At 42.8% G+C, this 14,742-nt stretch overlaps 1 protein-coding gene across 1 annotated transcript in view; it reads left to right on the forward strand.

Annotated features, from left to right (window-relative positions):
• The window catches only part of TMEM200A (transmembrane protein 200A), a 673,457-nt gene that overhangs the window by 282,791 nt on the left and 375,924 nt on the right, over positions 1 to 14,742 (forward strand). The window contains exon 3 of the mRNA XM_086927022.1: positions 5,698 to 5,941. The gene's annotated coding sequence lies outside the window, so the exon portion shown is untranslated. The remainder of the gene's footprint in view (positions 1 to 5,697; positions 5,942 to 14,742) is intronic.

The following is a 14,742-nucleotide window of genomic DNA, read 5'->3' on the forward strand; positions in this document are numbered from 1 at the left end:
GTTGCTCCCGCTCTTAAGATTTGACCGAACTTTTTGGACTGCTGAAAGCGGTGGAATTCTGACCGCTGGTTGGTGGAGACATTTTGACTATATTCTGCACCTGCATTGTCGCGTAATGCGTCATATGACGCGACGCGTTAGCGCACCCGGAAGTGCTCCGGTGCGCAAGGCGCAGCTTCCCGGAAACGATCCAGAGCGCGCCGCGCAGCGCGTAACGTAAGCATAACAGGTCATGTGACTTGTTAATAAAACTTTTCATTGGTTCATTTTACTTTTCTTTTCCTAATTATGTAAGACTAGGTCATGTGACCTAAAAATAACACTTTTCATTGGATTAAAACATTTTTTTTCCCCAAACGATGAAAGCCCCACCTTGTTTCTGGATGTTTCAGACTGAAGCTGGCGTCACCATGAGAGCACCACCATCTCGTAGCTCCGTCGTGGCCATTCCGCAAGCAATCATGGCAGCCGCTCCCCACCGGAAGCCTGCGGGAGTCGAGGGCCCCCAAGACTTTTGTACAATCTTCAAGGCTGAGGGGACGCTTTCGAGAATGGAACCCAAGCCCTGGCAGACAAGCGTCCGAGTTCCAAGGTGTCCCAGGGCCATTTTACTGGACCAGGCCCAAATCCGAAGAGCCGGCCGCCATTTTAAGAGTCCTGTGGCAGCCGCCTACCGCTGCACCGCAAGAGTGGGAGCAACTCAACTACATGGTGAGCGAGACGCTGTAGCCGTAAGAGCGGGCGGTAAACAGCTGAATGGCGGATGAGGCACAGTGTAGCAAAAGCGGGCGGAATGGCGACTGAAACGATAAAGGGGCGCCCCACTACAGCAGACAAGCCTCCGCCATGTGCTTCAAAACTGCATATGTATCTCGTGATATCAAGGTTGGGCAACCAGTACAGAACAAGCAGTTACGAGTCCCATTTACACCGGCGCCATTTTGGGCGCAGCCGGGCAGGTCCAGGATCTACTGAAACATAAAAAATGAGGCTGACGTCTCTGAAGCAGTTCACGAACAGCAGGACATAGCAAATAAACATGAACTCTCTAAAGCTGTTAACTCACTGCAGAACAAAACAAGTGAACCTGAAACCTCTGGAATAATTGTCGCTCAAAAGAACAACACACAAAACTCTGTAGAGCCTGAAGAAAAAAAAACAGAAGGGCACTGTAGTTTCAGACACACTTAACACTAATGACTAAACAAAGATATCGTCTGTTTATAAAGCAGTTATCATCTTGACAGAATTGACAAAGAAGTGTACAGACACCAATGCATCAGCATTCTCGGAGATAACATCTTAAGGAACAAAGAAAGACCTGTTCACTCTTGACACCCCAGGTGCTGTGTATATTGCACTATAGTGCTGCATCGAGAAAACGGGCAACCCTATTGATGTGGATTTTTCATTATTGATTATTGTAAAGAAATGGCGACTCCCCCCTTTAGCAGATTAGCTAAATGTTTGCGTAATTTAGGCATAAAAGTTATATTATTGTTGTTGTTGTTGTTATCGTTATAGTTCTGGTTAATTTCAAAAAATGGTTAAATATATTTACAGTTTTTGTTGCGTTCGTTATATTTAAATATTAATAAAGTTTTAAAATGTAACTGTCTTGGAGTACTATATTTTTTTAAAAAATCGGGTGAATGGGGCCTTGAATCGGGTTATTGTCATGTGTGGGCTTTGCAAGTGTACTGCTACAAGATCGGACATTTCAAACTCAAATGCACGTTCTTTTTCTTACCTTTCCGAAGCATGGAGCGCAATAGCAGGCAGAGAAAGGGTGATGCACGTGTTGAACACTGCCTGGCCTGCAAATTGCTGGCAGTGCCCCCCCGCCCGCTCCTGAAAGAGGACACACACACACCGCCGCCCCGAGTACTTCACAAATCTTTAAAAGACCATGCGCTTGTTCAATGGGAAGTGGATAACATGGCTAAGAGCATTTGCTGACTAATGCATGAATATCGCTGACTTTTCAGCGATATTCATGCATTGCGGCCGTTTTTTATCGCATTTGCGATAAACCTTGCTAATAGCAAGGTTTATGTGCGATAAAATTCGCCGAAGTGCGGCGATAATTATTGTCTCTAAACAAGTTAGAGACAAAAATTACCGCTAGTTGTTGGAAATATGCCCCCGGGTTTTTCCTTGCAGGAATCGGGAAGCGAAAGACTAGCACTGAAATCAGTAGTCTCACACCTGAATCGGGAGGGTTGGCATGTCTGGATACTCTACAGCTGGAGCCATAAACTACATCCGCAGGGCTAGGTGATAGCCTAGGTCCGGCCTGGACAATCGGACACAGAGGAAGAGAAGTGTCAGAGGGTGCGGTAGTGAATAGGGTGAAAGGGAGGTGTCGAGCGGGCACAGGGTGTGATTCTCAGAGAAGAGCAGCGCAGATGGGGGAAGTATATGGCCCATGCATGAGAGAGAGAGCGGTGGTGACCATTGCGTGGGGGAGATGCGTGCGAGGGTGGGGAGCCATGCTGAGAATCGGCGGCGTGCAGAGAGTGGCCCTGGTCAAGGCATCTAAAATGGCTGCCGTGCACGACAAAATTGTGGCATTGGACAAAAACGCAAGATGGCGCAGACAATGTTTATCAATAAGGATTCATTTATAACAAAATATTTACTCGCAGTGACAAAATGGTGTTCAACACTTCCTGATTTCCATCGAATCGAACGTTAACAAACGTCACGCAGCAAAAAAAAAAAAAAAAAAAAGCTCACGCACAGAGCGGTTTTTAGCCATGTTATCCAATGGAAGGTGGATAACATGGCTAAGAGCATTTGCTGGATAATGCATGAATATCGCTGACTTTTCAGCGATATTCATGCATTGTGGCCGATGTGCGGCGATAATTTTTGTCTCTAAACAATTAAAACGAAGCACAAAATGGCGAATTCCCGTTTCGCTACCAGTTTGCGGCCCAGTTTGCGGCCCGTGAAGCGCTTCTACCGTGAAAAATCATTTTTTTTTTATTTTCCCCACGGGACCCTTTAATAACCCCAACAACATTCCTAGGGGGTCAAGAGGGGTATACCTTGCCCCCTTTCAATAAATTCCCCCTTCGTTTTTCACCTCTTCTTCTCTCTCGATCCTACCGAGAGATAAGATGGCGGCCGCTCCGGACTATTTAGAATGTTGACAGACACCGGAGAGCCAATCAGCTTTCTGTTATCCAATGGAAGGTGGATAACATGGCTAAGAGCATTTGCTGGATAATGCATGAATATCGCTGACTTTTCAACGATATTCATGCATTGTGGCCGATGTGCGGCGATAATTTTTGTCTCTAAACAATTAAAACGAAGCACAAAATGGCGAATTCCCGTTTCGCTACCAGTTTGCGTCCCAGTTCGCGGCCCGGGAAACGCTTCTACCGTGAAAAATAATTTTTTTTTTATTTTCCCCACGGGACCCTTTAATAACCCCAACAACAATCCTAGGGGGTCAAGAGGGGTATACCTTGCACCCTTTCAATAAATTCCCCCTTCGTTTTTCACCTCTTCTTCTCTCTCGATCCTACCGAGAGATAAGATGGCGGCCGCTCCGGACTATTTAGAATGTTGACAGACACCGGAGAGCCAATCAGCTTTCTGTTATCCAATGGAAGGTGGATAACATGGCTAAGAGCATTTGCTGGATAATGCATGAATATCGCTGACTTTTCAACGATATTCATGCATTGTGGCCGATGTGCGGCGATAATTTTTGTCTCTAAACAATTAAAACGAAGCACAAAATGGCGAATTCCCGTTTCGCTACCAGTTTGCGGCCCAGTTCGCGGCCCGGGAAACGCTTCTACCGTGAAAAATAATTTTTTTTTTATTTTCCCCACGGGACCCTTTAATAACCCCAACAACAATCCTAGGGGGTCAAGAGGGGTATACCTTGCACCCTTTCAATAAATTCCCCCTTCGTTTTTCACCTCTTCTCTCTCGATCCTACCGAGAGATAAGATGGCGGCCGCTCCGGACTGTTTAGAATGTTGACAGACACCGGAGAGCCAATCAGCTTTCTGCGCGCAAAGTTCCGTTTCGCGAAAAGTAAGCGGACCGGATCGCTGCCCGGAGCGCTGTTACAGATATATATCTTGTTTTGAACGTTAATTTCTCAAAAACTACTGGAGCACATATATTGAGACCTAGCAAAGGCACATCGGGCTAACAGTCCCTACAATTTTGCCAAGTTTCGTGCAAATCCATTCAGCCGTTCGAGCTAAAAGTGAGTCCAACCGCCCTATGGAAAAATGAATGGGAAAAACGCGTTTTGGGACCCCCCTTTTTTCTCAGCCCCCCCTTGACGAAACTCCACCAAATTTTCAGGGGCTGCTCAGAAACAAAATGTGCCATTTTCCTGAAAATTTCAGCCGATTCCGTCCTCAAACGCCAAAGTTATTAGACATAGAATTTTCAAAAATCCCATTGGGAATAATCCTAACTATATATACCTACTGGCGATAGCCAGTAGGTAATATATATATATATATATATATATATATATATATTTCCAAACCCCATTTTGCAATTGTGAAATGCTTTTCTGAGTCGCAAGATGGGGTTCAAGTCATCACCTGGTTTTCTTTCCACACTCTCCGGTCAAGATTTCAGTTTTGCAATGCAATAACTGTGATAATGATTCATTGTCCGTTGTAGGCCACTATTTTCAAGATTGTAGCCAATCAAGCACATTGTGATCTGACAAATTAATTTTAGTTATGCCGGTCTTTTCTGTGACCACCTGTGTTTAGTTATTTTGTAAACAGACCTATTAAGAGATAGGCCAGTTTGCAAAATAATATACTGGTTACAAAAAAAGTTGGTGCACTTTTTGCGACCGCTTTTTGTAGCCAGTATGTTAGTTCACCTGACACTCACTTCTTTTTAATAATGGTTTAATATCTGGCTTTCAAAGGGCATTGGATATAAAGACTGACCGCTTTTCCTAGATTGGTACTGAATGTAAACAAAATGCAGTAATTAAAAGGGCAGTGTCATTGTTCCTTGTTGGCAATTACCCTACTGGTGTCAGAAGGGAAATTGATTATGAAGAAGCATTGGTGGTAGATGTAAGTGAGGTGTTTTATCTGGGCCCTAGGCTTCCCATGTTTACTTTGTAGTATCAGTGGTAGGTGTTGTGCTTTACCACTAGTATTCCTCGTCCTTACATACTACTTCATTCCACTTAGATAAACAAGTACTTATATTGTACTCCAGACTCTCCACCTGTAGGTTGGTTGAGCTGTCACAATGTACTTCAGGAGGTGGAATTATGCGTGAGACTCGGACACTGTACGACATAATAATTGCATGCAATTAAAATCAATGCCATTCAGAGATATTAATTAGTGAAGGCTACTTACAGTGAAATGATAAAAAGCTTGCATTTGTGTAAGAGAAGAGTGACAGTTGAAGAAAGATGCAACAAAATAAGCCAGAAAGTCCCAGAACCATCCTGGGTTCAGTTATGACCACCAGAGTTAATCAGCACTCTGTAGCTCTAATCGATAAGGATACAAATACCAAAGCATTGTATTATGTTTCACATTGATCATGATTGGCTTTTATCGATTATTTGTTGTTGCATAGCTTGAGGAACCACTAATAGACATATCACTTAGACCCTAGTCACTCATTTGCAACACGGTTTGTTAAATACAATGATCTATTTGTCTTTTCTCCTAGTCTCCTGCACATCTCAGCGTTCAAGGAGCCTACTGCAAGATGGCTACAGTACTTCAGAAATCATAGAAGAAACCTAATAGTCCACCATGCAAATGTGATGTAGTATCCAGAAGCAAACATATTGTGTTATTGTTTGGCAAAAGGAAACTGGACAAATCTCAAGAGCTACATTGTTTGGGATACCAGGACATCAGGATCTGCTGTTGGCCATCGGGGGATTAAAGGATCACCACAAACAATTCAGGTAACAAGTGGAAGTTTAAAAATAGTCCAGTCACTGTTGCAGGCTTCACTTAGTATAGGAAGAAACATATTTACCTTTAATCTGATCATAGTCACAAACTGCTGCTGATGCATGTATCTCAGTAAGGTCTGGTTGTGTTCAAAACTTTCCTATGTTAGGACATCCATAGGAGTTAGGAGGTCCACAGTTGTAGTTGACAATCTATAGTTATTTTAAGACACTTTGCTTCATATCTAGGAGTCCAGCAGCTTCAGACAAAACACAAATACAGTTTCTCCTTGGAAGCAGGCAGCTTCTCAGGCTTGGGGGAACATCTACCCTTAGTCTTGATCCTCGCACATCATCCTTTCTCAAACCTTTCTGCATAGCTTCAAGTCAGAGTCAGGATGACTACACAATAATGGCACTGAAAGGCTAGTACTCATCCAGAACTGGGAGTGAAGCTGGAAAACTAAGGTCAGTCAAATGGCGTGCCAACCAGAGAGGAGGAGAGGTCCAATGGCTTCTTCTCAGAATTTTGCACATTAAAATGGGGGAAGCAAAACATGGTCAACTAGATGTGTATTTGGATGTCAACGCGAATACATCTCATTGGTGATGATCACATCTGTGAAGAGGGTGGCCCATTGAGTCAAGCCAGTTTTACTTTTACTCTGTTCTTGGTACCACAGTGATCTGCGCCTGGCAAGATGTGGGTGTGAATTCTCCATTGAGACTACACACATTTGTGGGTCTCATGGGCCAGTTTAGAAGCCAATTTATTTTTTGACATTTCTGCAACCTATTTTTAGCCCATTGTGTGTAAATGACAAATTATGATGGGAACGGAAAAGTACATCACCTCAGCAGAGGTCATCTACTTATTTACCAAAGTTTGGTTCCTTAGGGTCTGTTTGAAGGCTCGTTTTTCGTTTTTGAAGTTTGTGTACATTCCCAAGAAATGGGTGGCAAATTAACGCCATATTGTAGGAAATGCATTAAATGTCCATTCCTCCTTACTGGAGCTGTTCATTGTATATTATGCTTCCATAGACTAGGCAATTTCCATGCTTAAATCACAAACCTTTTTACAATTTAACTGAAAGGTTCCCCCTCAATATCAGTAAAGCCAATGGAATCAGTTTATTGGCTTAGTTAACTTCTCAGATGACCACATAGACTGTATATGACATGTAGTATTTCTGTGGCAAGGGAAACATTTTTTCCTGTGGGTTTAGTCCTGAGGCCCATCAGTGAGAAATAAAAATGTCCCAAACACGCAACCCTAGCCCCACTGCATGCCTTACTCCAAACGTCTGTGCCCACACATGTGGTTTCTATGCTTTATCGTACTACCCAAGCAGACAGTCCAGAGATGAGACAGACTTTGCAGGTCCATTGGGAGAGGACCTAGGGACCCCCCTTAGGGATGAGCAGTGGACATTTGCTGTCAACAGACCGGGAACAGATCGGAAAGCAGCAGGTTGCGCATCATACACTTCAAATACCTGCACCGCCTATACCACATCCCTGCACGGCTGTACTGGTTTCAGCTGAGGGACAATGACAAATGTGATAGATGCATTAGGACGGGAGCTGGATTTCTACACTTAGCGTGGAAGTGCACCCCCATTTGGGGATACTGGCAAAAGGTACTAAAGGCATTGGGACAGATCATTTCCTCTCCCCTCCCAGACACCCCCCTCACGGCACTATTAGGATTTACAGAAAGACTTGACCCCTCAGTTAACAAATATGCCTAGCTGGGCGTGCTACGAGCCAACCACAGAGTGGCCTGTGGGTGGGGAAGAGGGCAGGCCCCCAAGTTTAGGGAATGGCTGAGTGACCTCATATTTTGCCAAGACCAATTACTTACGCATGCAGAGCTAATGCCACTCGTCTCCAGACCGAGAGACATATGGGACCCCTTATGGATGTACTTGCTTGAGCACCCAGTCACATGAGGGGTGCGGGGGGGGGGAGTGTTTGGGATCCAGTGACCGTGTAGAAGGAAGTATTTACAGACACTGGGCTGGCGCGGGAGGAGATGGAGAAAACAGCCCTGGGGGACCTGGGGTCTAATGCTTCACTGCTGACCTATGCTGATATGATCTATCACACTGTTTTTCGAGACTGCTATACTGCCTGCTAAATGGGCTATTAACGCTACTCATGACTGTACTATACCACAGCAATGTGATGAGATGTTAGGCTTGGTTACAGCCTGTTTTTGGTTCTGATTGTAAAATTAATAAAGAGATTAAACAAAAATGTCACAAACACACTTAGAGAAAATGTCCTGCCCAAAGAATTACCTTTTCCCAGGACGCCCTCATGCTTTGAGGTTTTTTTCCAGAAAACGTTTTTGCTGAGAGTGATTCTGTTGGGCCAATGAGAAAACTTTCAGCAAAAGTTTCCCTCCAAAGCAGCAGGAAGCCCTAAATACGGTTGCTACCTGCTAAAGGGTCATCGGTTGTGATCCTTTTTCACATCAGCAGCTTGGTAGATGTCTGAATGCACTAGTCTTGTGCTCGGAGCCTAATAGGAGCGTTGCCCTCTGTGGTCTCTCACTGCCTTCACCAGTGATCAAATACACAGGAATATATGCAGGAATATAAGGGCCTGGGGTAAAGCTGCAAATGCACTCTCTGTAGTAGGTGAGGTGTAGGTTCTACATGACTCTTGTACAACTGTAAGAAGACCAACATGTTAATATTCTTCTGTGCCCCTAGTCTTAGCAATTCTTTAAATACATACTAGTTCTAATACCACATACATGTGCATTCATACATAGCATGAGCAACATAGTCGAGGCTAAGAATATTTCCTGTTCTGTTCAAAAGATAGTTCAAAGTTTTTTTGTACCAATGCCATGACTTTCTGAAAAAGTCTCTATTTTTATAAAGTTCACCCATACAAATCCATTGGGAAACAAATGGTTCTTGGAAAAGGAAATCGGAGATCCACATAGCAAGGTCCGGGCTAAACCATATTGTATCACGATTGCATAGCAAAGAGGCTGTGGGAGTCAAAGGAAGCTTCACCCAGATATCCAACGTGGCCTCCACTTTTCCAGACCATTGCAGGAGTGTCTGACCTCCTGGGAATTATAGTTCATTTTTAGGATGCTGCTGTGTAGCACCTTCTCTGAAACTCTACAATGACCACCAGCTTTTGCTTCCTTGAAATAAGTATCGCTCACCCACGTTCGTCTAATAGCAAGAGGCTAGCAATTCCTTGCGCCCTGTTTACTGACAGCAGATGCCCAGACTGGGCATGAATGAGGTCTCTGTCTCTAGATACTGATTCCATTGATGCACTCCTATTACTTTTTCTTTCTTGGAATCCAACTAGACCTGGAAGTCTATACATTTAGGGGTCTATTTGTTTCAAAATTGTTCTAAATGCTGCCGGAGAAAGTCATGAATGGATGGATTTTCAATTGCTTGAAGCAAGGAAAGAACTCCTCCGATTTACTTCCTAGTACAAGTCCATTCTGTTTAAATCTCAAGCCTTAAGGAGAGTACTGTAGCACCACAGCTTATTTTTCTAGAAAAATGTTACTGTGACTCTCGCAAAACAATGTGGTTCTCTATCACTAGGCACTCAGGGAAACAGAAAACCAGAAACTCTCCCACTAAATCTCCCCCTGGCTCTCCGCATAATATATTTAATTGCTCAGAAAGCATAAGTAGTCTGCCTACGCACACCTCTACAAAGTCTTTACATAATATATTTCAAACTGAGCACTAACAGTGGGCACAGCTTGTAGGATATTAAAGCAGAGAAATGAATTCACACTTATCTGCTAGGTAACATTTAATACCGCTGAATTTTAACATGTAAATGCAGACACACTATATATAGGTGTAAAAGTCTGAAAATAGGGTAAACTATTCCTTTTCCAGTAGCATTTAAGTAACCTCTCTTTTACAGATGGGTCCAAGCTTTGTGTGTCCTGTAACACCGTTTACCATAATTATGACACCCACACGTATTGGGGTTGCTTACCTGCAACACTCTTAACATCTATTTCATGTATGGTGTGGCACTCTGTTTTTCTGTATACTAAGTGTACTACTTATCTGTATCTTTCTGTCCCCAGTTAAGGCACCTTGAAGTAGGGTCGTAGCTTTATATGATACAATACAAAGCACCAAAAAACAAAAACATATTTTTAGGAGCTGATTGGGTGTTCAGTGGCAATAAGACAGTGCACATCATCAAGTCAACTTTTCTGTTCATGGTTAGTAGAGATAGAGAGAGAATCACTGTTTTTCAGTCTTTCCTGCTCAGTACCTTCCAATAAGCTGCAAGTATGAATCTGGCCACGCAGCAGCATTTTTACAGTGGGTGTTGCACATTTCTGAATACAGGTAATGCATGTTGATTCTTACCTTGATTAATGGATAATCAGCTAACGTTCAGTATGGAAGATGTTAAATTCCCCAATGGTCACTTTAAAGATGTGTTTTCACCCATATAAATGAGACATCTGGGGGATTCGGAGCATGAGCACACCAAGATGGCGGTTTTGCTTTGAGACTCCGTTCCTTACTGACTGATGACAAAGATTTACATGATACGTCCGAACGGAGATTAGAGTTAAAGTCCCTGGGGAATGTATTCTTCATGTGACGACAGTGGCTCACTCTTTTGATGTTTTTCCTGGCAGATTTACAGTGCTAAGATTTGTTTTTAGGTCAGTATTCACATGCTGCTCTTCCTCACAGAGGAATTCCTGTCACAACAAGCCTGCTGAGTTCATCGTGAGGTGAGGTAATATCAGTAAACAGACATTCTCATTGTGTTGAAGCTTTTTCTTTCGTTTTGGTGCTTTAATTTTTGTAGGAGTGAACTCCTTGGCATATTTACTCATAACTTCTATAAAGAACGCTGCAAAATGTGGTGCTCAGCAACAACAAACAAAATAACCCCACAACTAGCCCAGACAAAATTCTGGCTCCTCCACAGGGCCTACTGGACTCCATCAAGCCTCCACAAAATCGGCATCACAGAGTCTGGAAACTGCTGGAACTGCCATACAGAGGAGGGGACTCTGGAGCACCTCATCTTCAAATGCGCGAAGGTCAAGAAGTTTTGGCTGCAGATCAACACATTTCTGAACGAAACTTTCAACACAGACCTAACAGTCAGCTTTGTAAGCCTGGCAACAGAGCACGTGACAGCGAGCCTAAACAGCAGAGAAGAGAGAGACCTACTAGACCTACTACTCACAGCTGCCCTAAAAATAATCCTGACGAACTGGGAAAACACCACCAAAGCAAACTTTAAAACATGGATGAACTGGGTCACCTTCCTAAGAGGGGCAGACAACATCACAGGAAAATTCTCAAAGGAACACAACCCAAAAGAAGGCCTGTGGGAGCCACTGGATGCACAGCTGAAGAGAACCCAGTAAAAAGACGCGGAACCGAAGCGCCCCCCCCCCCCTTCTTTCTTCTCTCTCTTTCTTTCTCTCCCTCCTCTTTGGGAAAGATTAAGGCGAAGTGCATAACACACTGTACTGTATATAAGAATTGCCAAATGTATAATCCACTGCTTTTATATTTTTTAATAAAAAAAACTTTTAAATGCAAAGGAAGCATAGCTGCCAAGGTTAAAAAAAAAAAAAGCCTTCTATTTTATTAATTTTACAATTTTCTTATTATCATTTGCCTTAATATATTTATAACTATGTCTGCCTCTAAAATGGTTTAATCTAACAAACAAAACTAAGTGTGGGCAGAGAACTCCACTCCGCTGGCTAAGCTTGCGGATTTTTGCATACTCCGCGTTCCGCTGAGAACACGGAGTTTATGCAAAACCTTGACTTCGCAGCGGAGCAGAGTTCCTCCCCGGGCCCCACAGTAAGCTCCCCACCTGCACCCCCCCCCCCCATATATAAAAAAATAAAATAAAGATTAAGTTAAAAAAAATACTTACCTTTATCGCTGCGTCTCCAGGTTGCCCTCCTCCTCCTCACCGTGGTCTCCTGCAGAAAAGCCTACGTCAGACGTACATCATGGTAGGACTGAGCATGCGCGTTCAGTTCTACCATGACATTCCTCTTTACGTAGGGGTTTTGGTTTGCAGAAGAGACCAGGGCGAGGAAGAGGAGGGCAGCCAAGAGACTCAGCAATACAGGTAATTGTGTTTTTTATCTAACTGTTTTTTTTCATATTTACTTATTAGGGGGGTGGAGGCACGGAGCGGAGTGGAGCAAAGCTCCACTGAGTTTTTGCCCAACTCCATGGAGCTCCGCCTAGTGCAACTATGCTAGCTCCACCGGGCTTAAACAAAACCAGTCAGCATCTCATTCCCCTACTAAGTCAAATGTTGTGTAGTCTCATGAACTCTCTTTGACAAGCATTTTATAGGGACTTCAAGAAATATGGTTTAATACTGACTCCATAAGTACAGACACTATATGCATTTGTAAAAGAATTAGCAGGATTATCCACAAGAGTCTCTGGTAATGAAGTCAAAATTCATTATAATATTAAACGGCTTGATAACATAATGTCTGTTGTTAAAATGATTGCTCCTATGTGCCAAATGTTAACTGAACTTGAAAATATGTATGTATGTATAGGCATTTATATAGCGCACTACTTACCCGGAGGGTCCCAAGGCGCTTCGACCGCTGCGAAACCCTTCCTGGCTTCCCTGAGAGATGGTCCCTTAATGGGTATCTCCAGGGTGAGACCAGGCATCCCCGGCGGTCTGGTGGGCCGTTAGTGAAGATGAGGCAAGCTAATGCCCAGAGTTGCCGAGTGTGATCGCTGATCAGAGTGGGCACCGAGGCGAGAGAATTATCGAGTCCGCTGACCCTGGTCCAGAAACCTGCCGCGCCGGGAATCGAACCCTGGTCCCGGGCCGTCCTCTGCTCTCGGGTCTGCCGCCTCTAACCAGTGAGCCACACTACTTCACTGAATAGAAACAGGCAATATAATTGCCATTTTTTAAATCTACCAGAAAATTTAGGAGGTCAGAACTTTAAAGTATATCTGGTGAACCTTATACCTAAACCATTACCTGTACATTTCACTGACCAATTTGAAATCGATAAAGCCACCCGTGGTCCATCCCTCAGCAAACCTAAGGCTGTTAAACCCAGGCAAGTGCGTTCTCATCACCATATTCAGATTTGCTAGGCTGTTAAACAAATTCCTTCACTTTTAATGGATGGTTACAAAGTATTTATTTACCAGGACTATGTTTGGAAAACTGTGGATGCTCGCAAGGAACTTTCTTTCCTCAGGCCATGATTCAAAGATAGTTTGCTGGTCAGCGGTATGGTCTATGTGATAGAAGAAATAACCAAGATTCGGAAAGGTGATAGCCACTATTTTTTTACGTCTCCTTCTAAACTTAGCTGCTACGTGGATCTTACTGCACCCATCTCTATGGATTCTCAAGATTTAGAAGAACTGTGACTCTCAATATAGATCAGCTCTGCACTCTCTTTCATTGGCCTCAGTGGGCTTTCCAGAGCCATGTCACTATTCTTTTTTTCCATACCTCTCTCTTCTCTCCTTTATTTTAGCTTCTTAGCAAGTAACCTATGACATCTTTGACATACTCTTCTGAGTCCATTGTTTTGTACTCTGTTATTTCTTTCTCGACCAGTTTTCGTGTGGTCTGCCTCTTCAGTGTTTTTCTTCTTTTATCACGAGCATTATGATTTCCACCAATTTTTGGTATTCACTAATTTTTGGAGTTTCCAATTAGTTGTTTTCCTTACCTATTTAATTTTGCAGATATGAATTCAACAGTAAAATTTAAATTATCTCGTTAAATGTTAAGGGTATGAGACATCCAGTCAAGCGCAGAAAGATTATTGACTACCTATTTAGATATAAAGCTGATATTTGTTACGAGAACCGGAAATTGATCGTAAAACTGTTTCTTTCACGAATAAAGATGCGATTGGTGATATTGTTTCCTATAATACTACAGGACCTAACAGGATGGCAATACTTTTCTTATATTTTCAAGCTAAAACTGATAAATTCATGATTAACCTAAATCATTTATAAGCACCTTCTAGTGGTGATACTATGTTTTGGAAGCATATTACTAAAGAAGCAATATATTTAGGTAATGTACCACTTATTGTAGGTGTTAATTTTAATGTGATAACTGATCTCTTATCGAACAGACTCTCTCCAGCTAAATTCAAACCTTCCAAGGCCTTCTTGTTCTTTAAATGTCTTTTTCAATACCACTAGATTCATTGACATTTGGACATTACATAATACTACTTGTAAAGATTTTACCTTGTTTTCAAATTCATATTCCTCTTTTTCTAGAACGGATATCTTCTTTACTCCCACAATTTATGTAATTCATCTGTATATTCTAAACTTAAATCAATAGACATATCAGATCATGCACTGATTTCCTTTGACATTACTTTGCATTGTCTCCTAACTCCTTCATCGACATGGAGATTGAATGCTGAAAATGTTTTGAATGAACAAAACATACAACGTATTCTTCTGCATAGTACTAACATCTTTATCGATAACTAGCAGCCCGTCCCGACGTTGTCCGGGTATGAATTGCTGCCGGCCAGTAGTATATTGTTTTGTAGGATTTCGTTTGTATAGCATTTCTTATCTGTGACAGGCCTGTGAAATGCTCCGATTCACAGTGCACTGCTGATGCACTTAAGAGTGCGCGTTCAGTAGTTGCGAACTCGAGTTTCCCTACTTTATTTTTCCTTGCAATATTATATAGCGCAAACTCGACAACATGGCATGAGCACAATTTACATTACAGAAAAACACATTCATTTGTGGTAGGCACGGGGAGAC

Source organism: Lissotriton vulgaris, chromosome 6, assembly GCF_964263255.1.
Source record: "Lissotriton vulgaris chromosome 6, aLisVul1.2, whole genome shotgun sequence".
NCBI lineage: Eukaryota > Metazoa > Chordata > Amphibia > Caudata > Salamandridae > Lissotriton > Lissotriton vulgaris.